This window comes from Podarcis pityusensis (genome assembly GCF_964106645.2).
Source record: "Podarcis pityusensis genome assembly, chromosome: 5".
Lineage (NCBI taxonomy): Eukaryota > Metazoa > Chordata > Lepidosauria > Squamata > Lacertidae > Podarcis > Podarcis pityusensis.
Genome location: NC_138032.1, coordinates 13,793,133 through 13,816,457, shown reverse-complemented (window position 1 = coordinate 13,816,457; position 23,325 = coordinate 13,793,133). Strand labels below are relative to the sequence as shown.

The window sequence follows — 23,325 nt, the reverse complement described above, 5'->3', positions numbered from 1 at the left end:
GGGTTGCGGCGCTCATCTCACTTTACTGGCCGAGGGAGCCAGTGTACAGCTTCCAGGTCATGTGGCCAGCATGACTAAACCGCTTTTGGCGAACCAGAGCAGCACACGGAAACGCTGTTTACCTTCCTGCTGGAGTGGTACCTATTTATCTACTTGCACTTTGACGTGCTTTCGAACTGGTAGGTTGGCAGGAGCAGGGACCGAGCAACGGGAGCTCACCCCGTTGCGGGGATTCGAACTGCGGACCTGATCGGCAGGTCCTAGGCTCTGTGGTTTTATCCACATCGTCACCCGTGTCCCTTTTTAAAAATTAGTATTATTAAAAAAATAGTAAGCCTGAGGGTAGGGACTGTCTTGTTTTGATCGTATGTAAGGTGCTCTGGGAGCCTTTTTGACTGAAGGGCGGGGTACAAATGTTACAAACAAACAAACAAAAAGTTGAGAAAAGCATCACCAGAACTTTGCTTTTCTTGGGAAAGAAAGGCACATATGATTTCCATGAGAGTCAAGAAGCCAGTTCCTGTGATCAGGGGTTCATTCTTAATGGAGGGGAAACAAAAGAAAGAAAGAAAGAAAGAAAGAAAGAGAGAGAGAGAGAGAGAGAGAGAGAGAGAGATGGGCCATATGTCACACCCCATAATCCTTCCACACTTCAGGCAACAGAATTAAGCAATTTTCTGACAGGTTAGCTGCACAGGCTGCCAGGGCGCTGTGCACAATGCAATTTATCTGGACGCTTCCGCTCAGGTGAGCCTTAAAGGTAGCATTGGAGTTCTTCTGCCTGGCTTCCGCTGCCTAATAGGAATCTAAGTGATAACTGGTGGGAGGGCGCTGAAGCATTCATGCATTTGGAATCGCCAGATGTACGCCGACGCCCCGGAATTTCCCAGTGGCATGAAGCAGAAGGGCCGAAGTCCCCCAAACTTTGAGAATTCACCTGTAAGCAGGCTAGTGAGGCTCAAGGGCGACTGCTGGTTATCTCACCAGGACTGTCAAGTAGTGTTCTCTCTCCCAGTCGGTTCGCCACTGCTTCCCCCCTCTCTCTCCAGGTAAGCAACAGTCACCCACCTGCTCGGAAGCTAGAATTGCAGCCCCTGCCCCACCCAGCAAGCTGTTTCCACATAACACCTATTCTGTACCCAGTGGACTAGGGGACTAGGCTAGTCCCCTAAACGTTCCCAGTAAATTAGAGTATTAAAGTATTATAGCCTGGTGCCTCCTTCCCAAAGCCTGGGAAGCTTCTGCCCAGCTTAGGAAGGGAAGCATGATGCTCACACTAATCTCTGGCCCTAACCGTTTCCCTATGAAAAATTGCACCGCATGCCACTGTCTGCACCAGCTACACTGGGTGCTGCTACATTTTGAGGTTTGGTTTTAAGTGGTGGTGGTTTCATGTCCTTGGATGAAATTGTGTGCCCCTGTATAGACGAGCCTTCCCTGGTTTCCATCCAGCGAGATTCTACTGGACACTGTTGGGAAAGTAAGCAATGGATTAAATGGTTCTTTGGGCCCTTTAAATGGGTCTTTGGCTCTCTTATGCGGCCTTCAGGGACTTTTTTTTTTAAGGAAAGCATTTGTCCCCAGCCACAGATGTTCACTTAAGTGTTCTTCCTCCCCAGCCCTTCCCTTCATCTCCTGTAGACAGCTGGAAGGATGCCAGCGTTGTCACAGACTAATGCATCTGCTCGAGCCCATGATTTTGTAACCTTTAAGTTAGCATGCGGCAATGTTTCATTTTATGACCTTCCCAAGAAAATTCCACAAGGCTCAAAGGGTGCAGGATGCTGCTGCTGCTGCTGGAATTTCAATGCGCGGCAAGGTGACTCAGGCTCTTGGAGTTCCCTGAGCAGGAGCCGCAACATCTGTGGCCTTGGGGTGGCATCTCAACAACTACCCTTCAAGATGGCTACAGAACTGGTTTCTCTGTTGCGGAAGATCTCCTAAGATTTTAAGTAGAGTTGGTGTCTGGTGGGCTATCTGCTTAGAGTCTGTATGGAATATGACTGTATGTATTTTAATGTGTATTGTTGAGGGTTCAACACTGGGAAATTCCACTGAGCTATACTGAAGCTAAAAAGAGCTCTCTGAGTGTATATGGGTTGATAATTAACTGTTGATGTTCTCTGTTAGCTCTCACATGTTGTTTAACTTTAGATCATGTGAGAGAGGTATTCGGCTGCAAATCACCTTCTTGGAGAGCTGGTCTTTGAGCCTTTCTTTGGAAGCCACAGAGAACCAAGGAGTGCTAATGAGTTCTTCCTTGAAGAGAAAACAACTCCGGGCTAATGGAGGCTGTGGAGAGAGACAGACCTAATTCATCATGGGAATTTGACTTATACTGAGTCAGACTCTTGGACAAACTAGCTCAGTACTGTCAATGCAGAGTGGCAGCAGCTTTCCAGGGTTTGAGATAGGAATCTGGTCCACCCTGTCTGGAGACCTGAGACTTTGGAGGCAGGGGCACAGCTCAGTAGCAGAGCATCTACCTTGCAAGTCCCAAGTTCAATCCCCAATGGCACTTCCAGGTAGGGTTGGGAGAGGCTCCTGCCTGAAATCTGGGAGAACTGCTGGTGGTCAGTGGCGATAATACGGAGCTAGGTGGACCAATGGCCTTGCTCAGTGTAAGGCAGCTTACTGTGTGTATGTGGAACCTTCTGCATGCAAAGCAGTTGCATTACCACTGAGCTACACAGCCCTTCCCCAAGGGCCCCCAGTATGGAATCTGGCAGCATCAACAGAATCGTGAGAGCTTCGTGTTTTACTTTGATAGGACACAGCAACAACATGATAGATTAGTTGGTGCTGTCAGCTGATTAAATGATTATAGTTGATTAATCACCTGCTTTTTAACCAATTAAGTGATTAGATAATTGATTGAATTTAAATTAATCTGCATATCACCAAAGCATCAGCTTCTCAGAAATCTATGTTAAACTTTCCTCCTTGTTGTTTTGGTTTCCATAAAGGTCTGTGTTTGGGGTTTTTAATGTAGGGAATGTTTTTGAAGCGCTAGATGCCCTCTTGGTCTGCTTCCTCATTCTATGAAATGGGTACAAAAAAATTTGAAATTATTAGCTGTGAGGATAGGTGGCTGTTTTTAAATGTCCGTCACGTTTTTAAACCCCTTCATGGATCACTGCCTTGCCATGGCGAGGACAGCATCTTAAAAAGCAGAGACATCACCTTGCCAACAAAGGTCCGTATAGTTAAAGCTATGGTTTTCCCAGTAGTGATGTATGGAAGTGAGAGCTGGACCATAAAGAAGGCAGATCGCCGAAGAATTGATGCTTTTGAATTATGGTGCTGGAGGAGACTCTTGAGAGTCCCATGGACTGCAAGAAGATCAAACCTATCCATTCTGAAGGAAATCAGCCCACTGGAGTGCTCACTGGAAGGACAGATCCTGAAGCTGAGGCTCCAATACTTTGGCCACCTCATGAGAAGAGAAGACTCCCTGGAAAAGACCCTGATGTTGGGAAAGATGGAGGGCACCAGGAGAAGGGGACGACAGAGGATGAGATGGTTGGACAGTGTTCTTGAAGCTACCAGCATGAGTCTGACCAAACTGCGGGAGGCAGTTGAAGACAGGAGTGCCTGGCGTGCTCTGGTCCATGGGGTCACGAAGAGTCGGGCACGACTAAATGACTAAACAACAACAACATGTTTTTAAATGTGCTTACTTCATTTTGGATTGTGATTTGGGCCTTGTCATTTACCACCATTGCTTCCTACATAGGAAGTTGCCTTCTTCTGAGCCAGACCACTGGCCCATCTAGCTCAGTGTTGTCTACACTGACTTGCAGCAGCACTCCAGGGTTTCTCTCCCAGCCCTACCTAGAGATGCCACTCCAGGACTGAACCCAAGAAATTTTGCACAACTTCTCATCCATTCCCCATGGTCCCTTTGGGAGGAAGAGTGGGACAGAGATTTTAATAATATTTCTTATTACTAGAAGAGTGACTAGTGGGGTGCCACAGGGTTCTGTCTTATTCAACATCTTTATCAACGACTTGGATGATGGACTCAAGGGCATCCTGATCAAATTTGCAGATGACACCAAACTGGGAGGGGTGGCTAACACCCCAGAGGACAGGATCACACTTCAAAATGACCTTGACAGATTAGAGAACTGGGCAAAAACAAACAAGATGAATTTTAACAGGGAGAAATGTAAAGTATTGCACTTGGGCAAAAAAAATGAGAGGCACAAATACAAGATGGGGGACACCTGGCTTGAGAGCAGTACATGTGAAAAGGATCTAGGAGTCTTGGTTGACCACAAACTTGACATGAGCCAACAGTGTGACGCGGCAGCTAAAAAAGCCAATGCAATTCTGGGCTGCATCAATAGGAGTATAGCATCTAGATCAAGGGAAGTAATAGTGCCACTGTATTCTGCTCTGGTCAGACCTCACCTGGAGTACTGTGTCCAGTTCTGGGCACCACAGTTCAAGAAGGACACTGACAAACTGGAACGTGTCCAGAGGAGGGCAACCAAAATGGTCAAAGGCCTGGAAACGATGCCTTATGAGGAACGGCTAAGGGAGCTGGGCATGTTTAGCCTGGAGAAGAGGAGGTTAAGGGGTGATATGATAGCCATGTTCAAATATAGAAAAGGATGTCACATAGAGGAGGGAGAAAAGTTGTTTTCTGCTGCTCCAGAGAAGCGGACATGGAGCAATGGATCGAAACTACAAGAAAGAAGATTCCACCTAAACATTAGGAAGAACTTCCTGACAGTAAGAGCTGTTCGACAGTGGAATTTGCTGCCAAGGAGTGTGGTGGAGTCTCCTTCTTTGGAGGTCTTTAAGCAGAGGCTTGACAACCATATGTCAGGAGTGCTCTGATGGTGTTTCCTGCTTGGCAGGGGGTTGGACTTGATGGCCCTTGTGGTCTCTTCCAACTCTATGATTCTATGATTCTACTATGAATGCATGAGCTCTGAAAAATATATTTCTCCTGTGCTGTGCCCGGGGAAGCCATTCTGTTAGAAGTATTAACATCCTAAAGATATGTCCTCCCTCCACCACTGCAATGAAAAAATAATTTTAAAAAACCCCTATAGATGAGCTTTTACTCTGAAAAAAACAAGATATATCTTCATTCCTTCGTTCAAGAGAGATCTGTTCTTCTAATTCAAGATGAGATTACTGGAAAGGGATTTTATAATGTGATTGGCTTTTCTAAATTTCCTGTAAACAAGATGACAATCAGCGGCAATATTTTAAAATTTGTTGGCATGTAAGCTCTCATTTTTTATCGGGGGCTGGGGGAGAGGCGATGGGTGGTCGGAGGAAAGCTACATCACCTTCCTCTCCGGCTATTACTTAATATAAAAACAGACCAGCAAGCTATGGCCTAGATAATTAGATATGTTACACATTATTACATTAGCAGAGAGAAACTTATGGACACACACATATACTCTGTATATAATTAAAGCTCTTGGCAGAGCGGGGAGAAAAGGGGAGCGGTTTCTCTCCATAGGCATGGATTTGTAGCTGTATTCTTTTTCTATTACTGTAGGTGGAATAATAATAATAATAATAATAATAATAATAATAAATTTTTATTTATACCCCGCCCTTCCCGGTTCAAAAACCGGGCTCAGGGCAGCTAACAACAAATTTAAAACACTTAATTATAAAAGCAGCATAAAATACTGTATAAAAACATGAATAACAATAAAATTCAAAAGTCAATCTAGGGGAAATAAGCATTAGATAATCGCCAGGAATGTGAACAAGGTCCCTCCATCAGCTTCAGCTGGTGGCTCAGCTGCACCCCTCTCTGGACCAGGATATCCTACTTGGTCTATGCTTTGGTAACCTCTAGGTTAGATTACTGCCACACGTTCTATGTAGGGTTGCCTCTGAAGTTCAGAAACTTCGGCTGGTGCAGATTTCAGTGACCAGGTTGCTCACCGGGGCAAGACAGTTTGAGCATAAAACACCAATCCTAGCCTGACCGCACTGGCTGCCAGTTAGTTTTGGGGGTCAGTCTCAAGTGCTGGTTTTGACTGATGAAACCTTAAATGGCTCAGGACCACATTCCTCAAGGACTGCCTCTCCCAATAGGAACCAACTCAGACCCTGCGGTCATAATCGGAGACCCTTCTTCATGTGCCTCCTCCACAAGAAGTCCAGAGGGCGGCAACATGGGAAACGGGGCCTTTTCTGCAGTGGCTCCCCACTTGTGGACTGCCCTCCCCAGGGAGGCTCGCCGGGCACCTTCGTTACATGTCTTTAGGGGTCAGACAAAAACGTTTACTCACTCTGCAGGAGCAAAAGCCCTGGTGTACACATCCGGAGTTTCTGAGCGCTTCACACTTCCTTTGCCGATTGAGCCGCAACGAGGAGCGGGAGTCAGTTGATCCGTTTTGTGCTTCTAAGACATGCGGAACCCCCTTGCAACGGATTTGAAACAAAACATTCCAACAGCAACTGCCTCCATTCCTGACACTCTGGGACACAGAAGGGAGGGTGGAATAAGATGCTCATGTTATTCATGTAATAAATGCAGATTTTGCAAAGTAGGATGGCATGACGCTTCCTTCATATGGAGTGCTATGAGTTAAGCAGTGCAGTCCTATGCATGTCTACTCTGAAGTTGTTGGCACCCGTATTTCTTGGGAGACAATAGAACGAGCCTTCAGGGGTGAAATCAAACCATTGGAGAGCTACAAAGCCTGCTGTGGCTGTAGAGACCAATACGGGAGAGACATGGTTTGTTGCAGGTAGGGCAGATGAAGGCGTCCAATTTCACTGCTACAGGTCAGCCATGGAATTTCTGCTCTCTGCACTGTCTGGTCACTGCAGTGGATACAAGACCTGTCTTTCTGTCTCCAGCAGGAAGCCCCCCAGAAGTCAACGGGACTTACTCCCATTACTCTGTTACCTATATCTACTGGCAAGAGTGCCAAACTGAATATAATATTGGGGGGAGGCAGGTAAGCCCTGCCCCACATAATGGATCACCAGATGCAACATGCATGCGCTCGCACACACACAATCTGAATGGCAATGACCATCAGCTAGGCGGGGGGGGGGGGCTCAAATATTTTATTGGGGTGCTGCTGAAGGCAGTTGGCTCCTATGTCTACTGGACTTTTTTTGCATTGAACTTCCTTCTGATTGATGCTATTTATTTCAAAACCTATTCATTTTAGACAGCTCCATAGCAAAACTCCCTTGGAGGTTCACAGTCTCGATCCTGCAAACTCTTGATGGGCTCATCTAGTTCAGCTTCTTGTTCTCAGAAACGCCAACCAGATGTCCCTGGGAAGACTGCAAGCAGGGCATGAGAAAGGGCATTCTCCCACGCATGACCCCGTTATTTAGAGGCACACTACACCTGATTCCCCCTTCTTGGATCACTGCAGATTTTACCTTCTTGGGCTTCATGATCACGGCAGATGGTGACAGCAGTCACGAAATTAAAAGACGCCTGCTTCTTGGGAGAAAAGCAAAGATAAACCTAGACAGCATCTCAAAAAGCAGAGACATCACCTTGTCAACAAGGATCCATATAGTTAAAACGATGGTTTTCCCAGTAGTGATGTATGGAAGTGAGAGCTGGACCACAAAGAAGGCTGATCGCCGGAGAATTGATGCTTTTGAATTATGGTGTTGGAGGAGACTCTTGAGAGTCCCATGGACAGCAAGAAGATCAAACCTATCCATTCTGAAGGAAATCAGCCCTGAGTGCTCACTGCAAGGACAGATCCTGAAGCTGAGGCTCCAATACTTTGGCCACCTCATGTGAAGAGAAGATTCCCTGGAAAAGACCCTGATGTTGGGAAAGATTGAAGGCACAAGGAGAAGGGGACGACAGAGGACCAGATGGTTGGATAGTGTTATAGAAACAACCAACATTAATGAAACTCTGGGAGGCAGTGGAAGACAGGAGTGCCTGGTGTGCTCTGGTCCATGGGGTCACGAAGAGTCGGACATGATTAATCGATGAAACAACAAGAACTGATTCTGGAGGGAATATAGCCATTACAACAAGTACTAGCAGCAGTAGCCATGGATGGTGGTTTTTCAATCACAGCATAGCAGAAGGAAGCTGGTGTAACCTTATCATTATGATCTGGCTGTCATCCTCCCCCCTTTATTCCTCTGCCCTCCTCCCATTGTAAATTCCGCCTTCCATCATTTGTATAACTTTGCCACTCATTTATTTCTGACGGGTTTCGTTTTCACTGACCTTGGTTGCTTTCCCTCAGTGCCTGAACTGAGATTGCTCTTTGTGTCTGTTTGACAGGTTTATAAAAAACCAATTGGACTTGGCAGGTATTTAGGCCTTAATCCAGACAGGCTCCTTCCCCATTTTAAAACAAATTACTTTTAATATCACCTCAACATTAATGTTTAAGAGAGGATACTGTTCCTGTTCCATAACCACTTTTCATAAATGTTTTAATGCTTCCAAGCCTGAACTCCACTGAGGTCAATTTGAAGATCCCAAATAAAATATCTTTCCTTCACAGATGTTCCCACGCTGCCTGCATGAGGGGTAGCAGTCCTTTTGTGTATCTCAAAGAAACCAGGAAGACAATTGCTTTGCCACTGGGAAGTACTACGAGTACTCCCTTCTCGAGAGGAAGGAAATAAAAGGGATATGGCCAAGATGGGTTTAGGTTAGAGATGTCTTCAGTCTTCCCTCAGATATTTCCCTGGTCTGAGGGAAGCTGGGTATTTTTTTTGCTTGACATTCATGAGTAATAATAATAATAATAATAATAATAATAATAATAATATATTATTTATTCCCCAGCCACTCTGGGCAGCTCCCGAGTGTTAAAAACAATACAGCATTAAATATTAAAAACTTCCAGGGCTGCCTTCAGATGTCTTTTAAAGATAAGATGGCTGCTTATTTCCTTCACATCTGCAGGGAGGGAGTTCCACAGGGCGGGCGCCACTACCAAGAAGGCCCTCTGCCTGGTTCCCTGTAACTTGGCTTCTCGCAGCGAGGGAGCCGTCAGAAGGCCCTCAGTGCTGGACCTCAGTGTCCGGGCAGAACGTTGGAGGTGGAGACACTCCTTCAGGTATACTAGACCGAGGCCGTTTAGGGCTTTAAAGGTCAGCACCAACACTTTGAATTGTGCTCGGAAATGTACTGGGAGCCAATGCAGATCTCTCAGGACCGGTGTTTTGTGGTCCCGGCGGCCACTCCCAGTCACCAGTCTATGGAGCTCATCAACCTGGGAAGGCAGCCCATCTAGGAGAAGGAAGACTTCAAACATCTGCTGCCTTGTATCTTCTCCAGAGTGGCTGGGGCAAACCAGTTAGATGGGTGGGGTACAAAAAATATTATTATATTATTAAGCATAATGCACACAGAGAGATAGGATGGACTGGACCCTAGACGGTTGCAACCCGTTTCAGCCAAATGAAGGTTACCCCAGTTCTAGTCAGCTTGCCTCCCTTTCCTACTTCCTTTCCCACTGTTCCATTCCTTCCATCTTTGTCGTTATGTGTTCAGTCTAGGGAGGGACCTCAGGAAGGCAGAGCCTCATGCTCCCTGCCTTGAGACACCGGTACTAGAAGACACTTACTGCAAAAGGCTTTGGGGACCTGCAGGATTCCACCAGCTCCCATTCCCCATTATGGACTCTGTCTGCACTATACATTTACAGCAGAACCAGTCCACTTTAAGCAGTCATGGCTTCCCGCAAAGAATCCTGGGAACTGTAGTTGGTGAAGGGAGCTGAGAGTTGTTAGGAGATTCCCCATTCCTCTCTCAGAGCTACAATTTGCAGAGTGGTTTAGCAATAAATCCTCCTTCCCAGGCATCTCTGGAGATTGTAACTCTGTGAAGGGAATAGGGATTTGTTTACCTCCCGAACATGAGGCTGAAAGTGCTGTTCTGTTTTAGATGTGTTTCATAAAAGAATACTAATAATGTGTTGCCGCGACTGGCTGAAGGAAGTTTGCCACTAGAGGGTGATACGAGAACAGTCATTAGGATGGTAAATTCCAGGCAGGCTGTTCTTCTAATTTTGATAGGATAATGTCCACGCCATGCCTTGGCTCACTTGATTTCTCATCGCTTGATTATTTTGGGCTTGACGACTCAAAGCTGAAAATGTGAACTGGCTGCATTGAAGTAACAGAAAGTAATGTGAGAGTTTGATCTGGGAAGTTTGATCAGCGACTTGTTCACTTGCTAGCTGTTGCCTGGTGGTGCAGTCATCAGTTGATAGCATGCATGGGGAAACCAATTCTTCTAAAGCAGGAATGGGGAACCTGTCACCAACCAGAAGTTGTCGGGCTCCAATTCCCATCAGCCCCAGATAGTATGGCCAGTGTTCAAGGATCATGGGAGATGTAGTGCAGTGATGTCACTGGATAGCTCAACTGGTGCTGAGATGATCCTCAGGGTCTCTTCCAACTTTACAATTCTATGATTCTATAAACATCTGGACAGTGCCTTAAACCATGCTGTTGGGAAAACGGTTCAGTGGAAGTCATTTAACATTTCCTCCCTCTGCTGGTTGCATAGTGCGGCAGTAACTCAATCCTGATCTTTCTGGGAATCTTACTCTTCTTCATGCTATTGCTCAAGCCACTTTGCCATGTGTTGCAGTGGCACTAGAAGTGTTCCGGCAAACACCTCATGCATTCATTGATTATGTGAGGGGATAAAGGGAACTTTAACTGGTAAAGAAGAGTTTGGATTTGATATCCTGCTTTATCACTACCCTAAGGAGTCTCAAAGCGGCTAACAATCTCGTTTCCTTTCCTCCCCCACAACAAACACTCTGTGGGGTGAGTGGGGCTGAGAGACTTCAGAGAAGTGTGACTAGCCCAAGGTCACCCAGCAGCTGCATGTGGAGGAGCGGAGACGCGAACCCGGTTCACCAGATTACGAGTCTACCGCTCTTAACCACTACACCACACTGGCTCCCGGTGCTGAGAGTTGTTAGGAGATTATCAGAGAACTCTGGGAAAGAGGGACTGATTTTTAAACTTTCCTGGGAATTGTAGCTCTGTGAGGGGAATAAGGGGTCTACAAACATCACTTTTAATAAGCAACAATTCCCTTACTTGATGGGAGAAATCTCAACCCCCGTGGGCCATCTAGGGAGGGTAGAGGGGCCAAGGGTCCCCCTGAAATTTTCAAGGAGGGGCTAGGCCCCCTCAGTATTCCACAGTCTGCAGTGGGCCCCGCTGGGCCTACCAGCGGCTGTGGTGGGCCTCATGGTCTCTTCCTACTGTGTGATGTCACACATGTGGCATGCATGTGGGCATCAGGCTATGTGGCCTATGGCCACAACTGCCTAAAGCAGTATGATACTGCTTTTAATGTAGACTGCATAGTATTGTGCTATATTGAAGGTATAATAATGACTACCTGAAGTGGGTGGGTAGGGAGTCATCTAAGTGAGTGGGTAGGGAGCAAGGAACCATGGAACAATTCAGTAGCAAGTACCAAAAGGTAAGGACCAAAGTGGTGGGCAGGGGCTGGCGAAGGACACAGAAGGGTCAATAACCAAGCCAGAAGAGAGGGCTGAAGAGCAAGCAAGGAAAACACCAGAGTTCAACTTCTGGAAGACCACATTGGTCAAGCAAGTCTCAACTGGAATAGGAAACTGTCTTATGCTCCTCTCAAATGCAGCTTTACCTTGTCAGCTGTTCTTGAGAACTAGACCTTGATTTATTTCTGTACTTAGATTTCTCTCAAACTTTCTGTTCCTAACCTGTTTATTTTTTTTCTATAACTGATGGAATTTGCTATCGTTGCAGATCTATGAATTGTATGAACTGCACAATCTGACTGATTAAAGCTGGTCTGTTGCCTGCGATATCTTGGTTCGCTCACAGTCATATCTCTATAAAGCGCTGAACTCCACCCCTCAGAGGCAATGATTGTGTTGTTCTTTCCCCTCCCTGATCTATTTTTCTGGAATGGAAGAATGTCAGTCAAGAATCCTTTATCTTATCTTATCTTTATCTCTATTTACTTATTCTTCCCATCAGCACATAAAGAAAACAAATAGAATCCAGTTTTCTACAACATTTTCTTTGCTGTGTCCCTTCTTTAATTCTGACATTTATTAGATAACTTCAACATGTTTTGCTGTTTTTAATATCTTTCCCAGTATCAATAGCAGAAGCTTCTTTCTCTTTCCAATTAGTCAGAGCATGGATTTTGCTTGTGGATAAGTAGATTTATGGTAAATTCAATAGCATAGCTGTGTATTTTACCTTTTAGGTTATTTAGAAGATATATTTTGAGGTCATTAGACAACTCATACACTAGATCTTTAATAAATAACCTAATTATCTTTATCCAATAAATCTTTATCCAGGGGCAAACCCACCAAATATAATAGGAATTGGATGGTTGTGAATTTCACCTCCTGCATAGAACATGACCTAACTTGTTTTTTGTGTGTGAGATGTTTATAAGGTGCCGAGTACTATTAATACATAGGTTGGCATTCAGCTAACTTTTACTTAGAGTAGACACACTGAAATTAACAAACATGACTACATTAGGCCCATATAGGTCTACCACCCAGAACCTTTGCAACATAACTCACTATAACTCGAGTCAATGGCTTTTATGTGTCAAAATAGTCTAACAGGCTTTCCTGTGCATAAAAAACATAAAAATAGCCGGACCTAAGCACAACAGTATTCTCCCTTCCTGTGGTTTCCATCGACTGGTATTCAGAAGCATTAATGCCTCTGACCATGGAGGCAGAATATAGTCATTGTGGTTAGTACCCACTGATAGACTTATCTTTGATGATCCTGTCTAGTCCTCTTTTAAAGCCATCCAAGCTGGGGGCCATCACTGCCTTTTGTGGGAGTGAATGCCATAATTAGTACTTCCTGGTTCCAACACTGTCTCTGGAGGTTCAGGTAAGCTAGGTGACTGTGTTGTTGCTGTTTAGTCGTTTAGTTGTGTCCAACTCTTTGTGACCCCATGGACCAGAGCACGCCAGGCACTCCTATTTTCCACTGCCTCCCGCAGTTTGGTCAAACTCATGTTTGTAGCTTTGAGAACACTGTTCAACCATCTCGTCCTCTGTCGTCCCCTTCTCCTTGTGCCCTCCATCTTTCCCAACGTCAGGGTCTTTTCCAGGGAGTCTTCTCTTCTCATGAGATGGCCAAAGTATTGGAGCCTCAGCTTCAGGATCTGTCCTTCCAGTGACCACTCAGGGCTGATTTCCTTCAGAATGGAGAGGTTTGATCTTCCTGCAGTCCATGGGACTCTCAAGAGTCTCCTCCAGCACCATAATTCAAAAGCATCAATTCTTCGTCGATCAGCCTTCTTTATGTGTCCAGCTCTCACTTCCATACATCACTACTGGGAAAACCATAGCTTTAACTATATGGACCTTTGTCAGGAAGGTGATGTCTCTGCTTTTTAAGATGCTGTCTAGGTTTGTCATTGCTTTTTCTCAGAGTGGTTGTAGTTCTGGGAGGGGAACAGGGGTCTCCTAACAACTCTCAGCACCTTTAAGAAACTTCAGCTCCCATAATTCTCCAGGGGGAGCCATGACTATTTAAAATGGTATTGTAGTGCTTTATGGTGTGAATGTGACCTTAGGGCAGATCCACACCATCTCCTAGAGCACATTCAATGCGCATTCAAAACACACGACTTCAAGAATCGTGAAAACCATAGTTTCCAATTCCCAACACCCTTAACACTCAGTGTGCATTGAATGTGCTTTTAAAGGTTGGGTGTGGATCGGCCCTTAGTCTCCACTATTAGGAACAACTGGGAACACATGCCGTTTTCAAGAAGGCGTTTTCACCTAAATCTTCACTCTCTAATGTAATTAGCATAATGATTAATACTCCATCCCTGAGCAGGCAAGAGGCAGCAGAGTGGAGAATGAATGGCATCTTGTTTGGAACCTCAAGCTGTCAAATAAAACAAACAAACAAAGAAACAAATGTGATTACTCAGAGATGCTCCACTTCAGATTTGCATTGCTTTGTTCCCCTTCTTAAATGGACACAGTGGGCTCACATTGCATAACAAAGCTTGGTTCTCTTGGGAGGTGCTGTCAGTATTAGACCTTTGAGAAGCTCCTTCAACCAGGTTATTCATTGACTGGAATCCCCCAGAGAGACTGGTCAGCCTCATTACCTGGGGATCCCCAGGCCACTCTGACTCACCACCGCAGTTGTTTCTCCCCCAGGCATCAACACTCTCACAACTTCAAAAGAGCTTATTAATGGTTGAGCCTGATTCCACAATGCACCAGGATCCTGCTTGAGATGGGAGTATTCCTGAGATGTATGGTGTTAGTAGAGTTATTTGTATATTGCAGTGATTTTCAAAGCTCTGAAAGGTTAAAACAACAAATCAGTTGGAGGGGGAAGGATGAGGGAAACCACAATTTCTTCTTCCAGAGGTTGTGCTTGTCACCCCAGTCTTGTAAATGAATCTTTGTTGGCTTCCCAGAGCTACAGCTAAGGAGATAGCACTCAATGCAGAAAAGAGTCTTGCTTTAAAGAGAACAATCACAAATTGAAGTTTCTCATGCCTCAAATGCCTGGTGTGTTGGGTGACTGAAGGAGGTCATGCCCAAAGCTTAAATCAGGAATTGGCAACCTGGTGGCCCTCGAGATGATGTTCGACGACTCCAACTCCCATCAGCCCCACCCAGCATACCCAATGGTCAGGGATGATGGAAGTTGTAGTCCAGCAACATCTAGAAGGCCACAGGTTCAGAGTCAAATTCAAGGAAGAGTAGCTTACTCCAAGGTAGTGCCCTCCACTTGTCCCACCATCCATGACAAGCTGAGTTGTAGTCTAAAACCTATGGAAGCCACCAGTTTGGAGAAGGCTGGATTATTTATATGGCATCACCAATGTACAGAATGACAGTGTGGCATCATAGCTATGGTGTCAGATCAAGGCCTGAAAGACCCACTCGGCCATCAAAAACACGGAGTGACCCTAGGTCAACCCTCCTCTCCTCCCACACAGAATTGCTAAGAAAAATATGTGTATAGGGAAAAAGGACCAAGTTCACTAACTTCAAGGCTATTCTAGGTTGCATCAACAGAAATATAATGTCCAGATCAAGGGAAGTAATAGTACCGCTCTATTCTGCCTTGGTCAGATCACACCTGGAATACTGTGTTCAATTCTGAGCACCACAATTTAAAAAGGATATTGACAAGCTGGAATGTGTGCAGAGGAAGGCAGCCAAGATGATCAAGGGCCTGGACATCAGGCCTTATGAGGAACCGTTGAAAGAGCTGGGTATGTTTAGCCTGGAAAAGAGGAGGAGTCTGAGAGGAGATATGATAGCCATCTTCAAATACCTTAAGGGCTGTCACATGGAAGATGGAGCAAGCTTGTTTTCTCCTGTTCTGGAGGGCAGAACTCGAATGGCTTCACGTTACAAGAAAGGAGATTCCAACTAAACATCAGGAAGAACTTTCTGACAGTAAGAGCTGATCGACAGTGGAACCATCTCCCTTGGTAGGTTCTGGACTCTCCTTCCATGAAGGTTTCTAAGCAGAGGTTGGATCTGTCATGGATACTTTTGCTGAGATTCCTGCATTGCAGGCGGCTGGACTAGATGACCCTTGGGTACCTTCCAGCTCTACAATTCTATGATTCTAAGTGGATTCAACTGTGTACTGGAAATTTTGTTGTTGTTGTTTAGTCGTTTAGTTGTGTCTGACTCTTTGTGACCGCATGGACCAGAGCACGCCAGGCACTCCTTTCTTCCACTGCCTTCTGCAGTTTAGTCAAACTCATGTTGGTAGCTTCGGGAACACTGTCCAACCATCTCATCCTCTGTCGTCCCCTTCTCCTTGTGCCCTCAATCTTTCCCACCACCAGGGTCTTTTCCAGGGAGTCTTCTCTTCTCATGAGGTGGCCAAAGTATTGGAGCCTCAGCTTCAGGATCTGTCTTTGCAGTGAGCACTCAGGGCTGATTTCCTTCAGAATGGATAGGTTTGATCTTCTTGCAGTCCATGGGACTCTCAATAGTCTCCTCCAGCACCAGAATTCAAGAGCATCAATTCTTCGGCGATCAGCCTTCTTGATGGTCCAGCTCTCACTTCCATACATCACTACTGGGAAAACCACAGCTTTAACTATACGGACCTTTGTCGGCAAGGTGATGTCTCTGCTTTTTAAGATGCTGCATAGGTTTGAAATTTAGGTTTGTGTATTAAAGGTCCACCCTGGCACAACAAATCCACTTTAAACAGACAACAGGCATTTTATGGTGAGAAAAGTGATGGGGAAACACATTGCAAAGTGTGGGGTGGACATATGATTAATGGGATTAGGCATAACCACTGCACAAAGGAATCAAGATGAATTCAGGATAAATACTCAGTGTTGTATAACCTCCCCATAAGCTAATCAGAAAGTTTGCTCCACAACAACAAGGCATCATTTAACCCCTGCACAACCTTTTTGCAAGCAAATCAGGACAAATGCTCAACAAGCTGGTCATATGAAGGAGTCCTTCAGACTCTTTAAAAATCTTGTGGAGACCTCCACCCTTTCCCTGTCTCCTCCTCTTAGGAGGCGTATTACAAGCCAGCTGGTAATACCTGCACTGCAGGTGGACTAGAAGGGCAGAAAAATCATTGCTGACCACTCAAACAGAGCAGGTTCTACTATTTATTTATTTATTTATTTATTTATTTATTTATTTATTTATGCCCCCGTTTGCAGATGGCATCCTAGTCTGCCCTTTGCATTCCTTGCATAAATCAACTGTCAGGCTAGCCTTTGTACCTTTTGCCTGCCACAGCAAGGCATGAAGTTCTGACCTAAGTCATATCCTAGTCGGGATGATTGGCATAAATGAGTATGCAATTTGACCCTGAGTGAATATTCTTGTTCCTTTGCAGGAGCACCTGCAATGTGTTTACCAAGAAGCTACTATCCCTTTCCAGAGAAATCTAAGTGCTGTGGACAGAATGACAGGCAGTTGGGGGCTCGAAGTACAAGGAGAGAAGCAAGGAAGTCCATTTTCGATGCAATTTCCTGTTTTCTTTCCCGGGGATTGTTGTCATCTCATACCTTCTTTGTCTCAAGTCTCCCAGCACCAGGGAGAACTAATTTCAAATCTCCACTTGCTCATGACGCTCTTTGGGTGACCTCAGTCCAGTCACTATCTCCTGGCCTAATCAACCTCACAGGTTTGTTGTGAGGATAAAGTAAGAGTGGGGACAATGTCAGTATCCTTCTTAATATCCAGTTCTGGGTGCCACAATTTAAGAAGAATATTGATAAGCTGGAACGTGTGCTGAGGAGAACAAGATGATTAAGGGTTTGGAAACGAAGCCTTATGAGGAATGGTTGAGGGAGCTGGTTATGCTTTGCCTGGAAAATTGGTGACTGAGAGAAGATATGATAGCCATCTTCAAATATCTCGAGCTGTTACATGGAGGATGAAGCAAGCTTATTTTCTCCTGCTCTGGAGGCTAGGACCTGAATCAATGGATTCAAGTTACTGCCACATATTTCCCACCCCTGGTCTGTACTGACTGGTAGCAGCTCTCTGAGGTGTGTTTTGGCAGAAGGTTGTTCTGGTGTTTCTCCATCATGATCCATGGGCTCATGTTCTTCCCGGGATTAGGAAGGGGTTGAGTAAACATCCCACTTTCCAGGGAAAATGAATTCTGTAAGAATGGGGGAATTTTTTCAGTCCAAGGGCTTCATTCCCTTCTGGACAACTTTCTGAGGACAACCCATCAGTGGTGGACAAAGCAAGAGGCAAAAGGGGTTGGAGTGACAAGTGTAAACTTGGTGGGCTGCATTCCACAAATGAGTCCAGCTAGCAGAAGGCCACATGAGCTCTTCCTGCTCCAGCCTCTCCAGCAGCTGGTCAGGTGATGGTCCAACCAGCTGGGTGGTGCTGTGGCTTCTTCTCAGAGACTCCGAGGGAACAATGTTCCAAGTAAGTCCTTCCTTGGCCTCCTGGTGTTCTGGGAAATTGGACTGATCTTTCTGCTCCCTCTTCCATCATCCCTGTCCATTGCCTATGCTGCATGAGGCTGATAGGAGTGGTAGTCCAAAAATAACCAGAGGCAGCCAGTTTGGTGATGGCTGATCATGAATGAAACTCACGATGAATTAAAGGGAAGTCTCAGCTTTACAATACCTAACTCTGCTAAATCACTGCTCCCGTTTTGTCCCAGTTTTGCATCCTGAGAAGTTTTTGGGGTTGCCTTTTTTTAAAAAATGTTGTTATTGTGAGTTGCATAGGTGCCTGAAAATCAGTTTTGTTGTTATTGCATTTGTCCCAGTTTTTAGCTGTAAAATGTTGCTTCAGTTTGAATGTACCTCCCGCTCCCCGGTATTGCCTTTGGCAAGGAAGGGTGAGCTGAAATATTTTAAACAAAGCAAAAAGATGCATTATTTTTTTCAGGTTTCAGACTTCTTTCTCCCGTAGCTGTGTCTAGACAGAGCGGACATGGCAACTGGTGTGGGTGGGTGTTCTCGCAGGTAAAGGACCAGAACCTTTGGCAGGAGAGATTCGTTATCGCCTATCCCACTGGAGGAACTATATTTTTCCATTACGCTGCTTTGAGGAGATTGAGGCTGGCGGACCTCTTGAGACACATCTCAGCTGTGGAATGATGTTGACATTAAGCACGTTATAAGGGTCGTAGCTCAGTTGGAAAGCACATACTTTGCATTCCGGAGTACAATTCTGAAGTACAATTAATTCACTGCCTCTCCAGGTAGGATTGGCAATGTCTTCTGCCAGCAACTCTGGACAACTCCGGCCAGTGAGTGTAGGTAATGCTGTTCTAGATGGGCTGGCTCAGGATAAGGCAGCTTCCTGTGTTAAAGTGGGTGGGTATGTGGGAATCAAAGGAGTTGACACAATGAAGTATGTAAACAGCAGGGCTTTTTTCTTTTCTTTTCTATATACATTTTTATAATTTTTTAACGTATCATTTCCAACAATCATTTAACATAACTTCTTATCTTATACAACATTTTAGACTTCCATCAACAACCTCTGAAGATTTTCTGTTCTTTATCACTTATTCTGCATTTCTTAATTTCTCTATTACTTTTAATTGTCATTTACTAATAGTTCTCTTCATAGTCTTCCTTGCAATAATCCTCCTTACAGAATTTCTTGCAGTCCTACTAGCATAATCTGTTTATTACAGTTGCTTTTCAAATAGTTCAAATATTTACTCCATTTACTTCTAAGAATCTCTGGTCCCGCAGGTTTCGAATCTTTCCTGTTAATTTATCTAATTCTGCATAGTCCATTACTTTCATTTGCCACTCTTCTTTCATTGGTAACTCTTCTTGCTTCCATTTTTGTGCCAGTAGTATTCTTGCTGCCGTTATTGCATATAAAAACAATTTACAGTCCTGTCTGTTAATATCCTCCCCTACAATGCCAAGTAAAAATGCTTCTGGTTTTTTAATAAATGTATATTTCAACATCTTTTTCATCTCATTATAGATCATTTCCCAGAAGTTTTTCACTTTCTTACATTCCCACCACATGTGATAAAAAGTTCCTCCTTTTTCTTTACATTTCCAACACTTATTACTTATTTTATACATTTAGCTAATTTCACAGGAATAATTACCACCTATACATCATATTCATCACATTTTCTTTCAAAGCATTGCATGCTGTAAATTTTAGTCCTTCTTTCCACAGTTTCCCCCCAATCTTTTAACTGTATATTATATCCAAAATCTGCAGCAGGGCTTTTTTCAGCTGGAATGCACCAGAACTGAGTTCCGGCACCTCTCAGGTGGCAGGGACTGGCTGGATGAGGAGGAGTGGTGGAAGCCACCCTGACCAAGAGCCCCCTCCCCCAGAAAGTACAGAGGGAGAGGATTTGGATCCTGGTTTCTGGTGGTGGGATACCGGCCATACTCCAGAGGAGGGGAAGAGCTGGGAAGTACTGGAGGCTGGGAGCTTGGAGGATGATGAAGAGGAGGAAACTGGAAAGTTCGCCAGCACAGGGTAGAGACGGGAACCAGACTTTGCAGCTCCACCAGAAAGCCACCCTGGCAGCTTCTCTACTGAAGTCCTGCAAACCCCACCCCACTTCCAGAACAAGGCATCTATTGCATGTAACTACCCTAAGTAGAGAGTCAGGCAGACACAGAGAGGGTCCCTTGGGGCTTGCCATAGACAGAGGGAAGGACCTGACACAGGGGGCTAGGAAGTGAGGGCGGAGTTACACAAGCCAGTCCGGGCAACTGCTTCATCTAGACAGGAGCAACCCTTAGAAGTCTCTGTGTGTTCTCTGTTCTGCTTCCTTAACAAACTAACCGTAGGTTAGCTGGTGTTCACTGTATTTTTCTGATTTGCGAATGTCAGTTCTGTGGCATCAAGTGGGCGCCATTGCCATTTTAAGAGAGCAAGGCAGGCATTTATGGTGAGTTCTAACACCTCTTTTCCTAAAATAATAATATAATTATAATAATAATTTATTATTTATACCCCGCCCATCTGGGTGAGTTTCCCCAGCCACTCTGGGCGGCTCCCAATCGAGTGGTAAAAACAACACAGCATTAAATATTAAGAACTTCCCTAAACAGGGCTGCCTTCAGATGCCTTTAAAGATAAGATAGCTGCTTATTTCCTTCAAATCCGAAGGGAGGGCGTTCCACAGGGCGGGCGCCACTACCGAGAAGGCCCTCTGTCTGGTTTCCTGTAACCTCACTTCTCGCAGTGAGGGAACCGCCAGAAGGCCCTCGGCGCTGGACCTCAGTGTCCATTCTGAACGGTGGGGGTGGAGATGCTCCTTCAGGTATACTGGACCAAGGCCATTTAGGGCTTTAAAGGTCAGCACCAACAATTTGAATTGTGCTCGGAAACGTACTGGGTGCCAATGCAGAAAAAGAGCATTGGCAAACAGTAATACCGGAAGCAGGGCCAGCCTAAGGCGTTTTGTTGCCTGAGGTGAAGGAAAAGACGATGCCCCTTCCCTAAGCTGGCTTAATCTTAATTCAACACTGGTGATGGAAAAGGACTCTTCTACAACAAATGAGGTGGCAGGCCAGCAAAGGAAAAGGCTGGCACAGATGGCATTGCTGGCACAGATGGCATTGCTGCTGTCTCCTATCATCTACCACCCAAGGCAGTCACTTCTCTCATGTTGGGGTAGCCCTGATTGGAGGTGAACGAGCCAAGGAAAGCTTCCCAAACACGAATTATGATCCTGCCTTTTTCCTCAACCTTTCCAGTTCCTTCGCTGCCTGATTTGGTGGAACAGCTCAAGTGGAGAAGCACATGGGATGTGGGCAACATGCGGACAACCACATATTCTGGATGGTCATTGGACTCCTGTGCCCCTGTCATGGAGGGCATAGAGGTACCTCTATATACAGAGGTAACCTTTCCTCTGTTTGGTAGTTGTGTCTGCACATTGCAAAAGTAAGTTTCAGTAAGTTTAATGGGTCGCATCCCTCCCACTTTTGAGCACTGATTGTACATCAAGCTGCTTTATTAGAATGTTGAATGAAATTTCGGAGAGAGTTATAAAGAATTATTTTTGTCTGACCCGAAGACAGGAAAAGCACTGGCCCAATTCTCCCCTTAATTTTACTGGTTTTATGTAAATTTGCCTCCACTTCTACCTGATTTATATCTAACTGCAACGAGAACATAGCCCACACTCATTCTTGGCACGCAATTTAAGGAGACAAGCCGAATTTTGTTTACAGCCTCTTGTCAAACGCAATAAGAATTTAATAGAAAACTGGAAGTTAAAATACTTTATAAATTTTATAGTCTTAACCAACCAATGCAATAGCTCCAGCTTCTTTATTTCAAGAAGATGCTTTTATTCTATATACTGTGGAGTGAAGCTTTGGAATAGGAGCATAGGAAATTGCCTTGCACCAGGTCCATCTAGCTCAACTGATTGCAGGTCCCCAGGCTGGGTGGCTTCCAACACTACTTGAGGAAACCAGGGATGGAAACTGAGGGCTTGTATGCAAAACGTGGGCTCCACCAATGAGCTACAGCCATTCTTCTCTGTTATCCCAGCAGAAAAATCTATACTCACCCAGATGTGTGCATAGACGTACAGGGATGCTCACTCATTTCAACAGAGGGAGCTAATCTGCCTCTCTGTGTATCTGTTCTATCCATGGAAATGAATGGGGAAATGATTTTGGCTGAAGGACCTCATGCACACATGTGATCTCAGTTACGTATCATTTCCTGGATTTCTAAGCACTAACGCTTTTACAGACAAGGCTCACCTATATTTTTGAGATTGCTCCTCCTGGGAGAACACAGTATACAATAAACATACAATTAGGAATTAATATGAAGGTCCCAATCAAGGCAATGATTGCGCAGGTAATCAAGTAATAAACATAAGTAATCAAGCATTTACTTGCTCAGCAAAATGTGGAGCGATGCCCCATGTAAAACTAAGATGCATTTAGGAATATGTTTATTCCAATTCTCCGTGCATAGCATATTTATACTTAGGAGAATTCAAGATTTCCTATTTTCCCCACTTTAAAAATATATATTTTTAGTTCTCATTATATACTGTATCTGCACCCCCATCCCAGCCATTTTTGGTGGAACCCCCAAAAATTTGGTGGCGGCTGCAATGGCAAAGAAAAGAATAGAAAAGTAACAAACGCTCTTCAATTGCCTGGAGGTTCATAACATAATCCCTAGTGGTTTTCATGAGTGTTAAGGAGGATCAGCATTTATTGTGGTGGTGGTGGTGGGGTCACCAAGGCAGGATCACTGCTGTGAATCTACTGCATGTTGCTTCTACATTCACAGCAGTTTGCATCAAACACGTTTTTGCTAACTGGTGCAATACATGTGCAATACATGACAGCTTCTTCCCTGCCTGTGAGAAATGCCTCTGACTACCAGTGGCTCTAGCATTGCAGACAAAACTCTTTCCCAGCCCTAACTGGGGATGCCAGGAATTAAAACTGGGACCTTCTGCAGATCAAGGCAAGCACTCTCTCACAGAACTGTGGAGGTCCTCCTTGTTCATTGGAAAATGTGTTTTCCATCTCCTCCTAATGCTTCCTCCCTTATTTTAAAGCAAGGGAAGTTGGTAGAACCTTCATGTGACGTTTGGATTGCCAACTTCTTTACTGGCCTCTGCTCCCATATCTGCCACCTGCCACATCAGCCTGACAGAAAGAAATGAAGTCACCAATTTCTCCCCCCCCCCCCAGGGCATTTTATCTCCAGGATGCTTCACTGGCTTCATTTCTACCTGTTCAGGTGCTGTTGCAGGTGACAGGCGCAGGAGCAGGGAACAGGAAAGAAGTTGGCAACCCAGAGAGTACACAAATATTCTACAATTTCCCCCTGCTTCCCCTTCGCCTCCCGG

The 23,325-nt window shown here is 45.0% G+C and overlaps 1 protein-coding gene and 1 long non-coding RNA gene across 2 annotated transcripts in view; both read right to left on the bottom strand.

Annotated features, from left to right (window-relative positions):
* The window catches only part of SPATA16 (spermatogenesis associated 16), a 147,035-nt gene extending 140,631 nt beyond the window's left edge, over positions 1 to 6,404 (bottom strand). The window contains 1 exon segment of the mRNA XM_081008379.1: positions 6,276 to 6,404. The gene's annotated coding sequence lies outside the window, so the exon portion shown is untranslated.
* The window catches only part of LOC308478528, a 578,068-nt gene that overhangs the window by 245,532 nt on the left and 309,211 nt on the right, over positions 1 to 23,325 (bottom strand). The window lies entirely within an intron of this gene.